Below are 1,630 nucleotides of genomic sequence, written 5' to 3'. Positions count from 1 at the left end.
TTCAGAGAGGAGATGATTGCCTTATTTCAAACACCACAAAAGCTGTAATCAGAAATCTCGGTGTTGGGAAACATCCTCGAAGCACCAGCAGTGCAGCTGCTGTTCAGCCTGCTAGGTACAAAACTCTGCTCAGTTTAGTTCATCACTCTGCTCACCTGCTCCATTCCTTTGCACGCAGAATCCAAAACCCCACATGGTGCCTACCCTTGCCTGGACAAAGGACAAGCAGCTCCCCATGCCCAGCTTTGGGCCTGGAGCTGATTTGAACAGCAAGTTCCTGCACAGCCAGCCCAGGCTCAGGGAGCAAACTCTCCCAAAGTTCAGAGCATTCCACATGGGAGCAGAGCACAATGTGGGCAACCAAGGCCAGGGGGAGAAGGAGACTTCAAGCACTGCTGAGGCCTTGAAACTCCTCCAACTCCGCTTTCCTGACACCGTGGGCTAGTATTGCAGAGGAGCCAGAGGCTTTGCAGAGGCAGCAAAAGACCATTTTACCTGCTCGCCAGTTCTCCTGGGCTCAGTGCTCAATCCAGGCCACTCTTTCCTCTCAGTTTCTGATGATGAAACGTGTTGCAAACATTCTAGGCTGGTGTCTGACATACAGAACAGCTGCACCACTTCTCCTTCAAAACCCGGCTGGGGATACAGAGAGGAGAAGATTCCCTTATTTCAAACACCACACAAGCTGTAATTCAGAAATCTCCATCACAGGAAGCATCCTCAAGGCACCAGCAGTGCAGCTGCTGTCCAGCCTCCAAGGTACAAGACTCTGCTCCGTTTACTTCATCACTCTCCTTATCTGCTCCATTCTTTCCCACACCAAATCCAAATCCCCATGTGTTGCCTGCCCTTGCGTGGGCAGGGGAGAAGCAGCTCCCCATGCCCAACTTTTGGCCTGGAGCTAATTTGAACAGCAAGCTCCAGAGCTGTTCAGTCATTCAGGGCGTGCCAGGAAACAACCTGGCAGTCAATGCTCGCTGTCTGGAGCCAGGCACACAGACAAGGCTGCCTGCTGCAGCCCGGGCTGCTTGGCCAAAGCAGGCCTGGACTGACAGGGATAGAGAGTCCCAATTCTTTAGGGGGAGCATCATTGCAATCATTCAGGGATGTTGCAGTGCACTGAAGGGCAATGCCAGAGCGTACCAGAATACAAGATTTTCCCTTCAGGATGTCCAAATGTTTCTTCAAAGTCCCTTTGGCCATTTCACTCTTGCTAAGTGCAGCCCTCAGGACTTGAGCTTCCTCGATCCATTTCTTCAAAGCAGCAGACCCATGCTCCAACTCCTCCTGCATGCTTTCCCCCTCCACATCTAATTGTTGACTCTTTTCCATTTGATTTCTCATCTCAGCTACAGGCATTTCATTCTTCTTTGCCAGATATCTCATGTGCTGCTGGTCCAAATCCCCTGCATGCTGCAAAACAGGGACAAAAAGGGTCACTCATTCCCTCTCTCACTTTGCTTCTCATACCACATCTGGACTCCTGCCACAGGGGCAGGCACAGGCTGCCCCTCTCTCTCTGCCTCTAGGGATGCTGCAGACCTTTGCTGGGCCCTCCTTGATACTGCATCTTTCCCAGCTCGCTCAGCCCATCCCAGCTTCCTTCCTGCCCTTCCCCGACCTCTTGCAG

This window comes from Cinclus cinclus, unplaced genomic scaffold (genome assembly GCF_963662255.1).
Source record: "Cinclus cinclus unplaced genomic scaffold, bCinCin1.1 SCAFFOLD_40, whole genome shotgun sequence".
Lineage (NCBI taxonomy): Eukaryota > Metazoa > Chordata > Aves > Passeriformes > Cinclidae > Cinclus > Cinclus cinclus.
The sequence above is the reverse complement of the archived record's forward strand: the minus strand, read 5'-3'. Positions refer to the sequence as shown.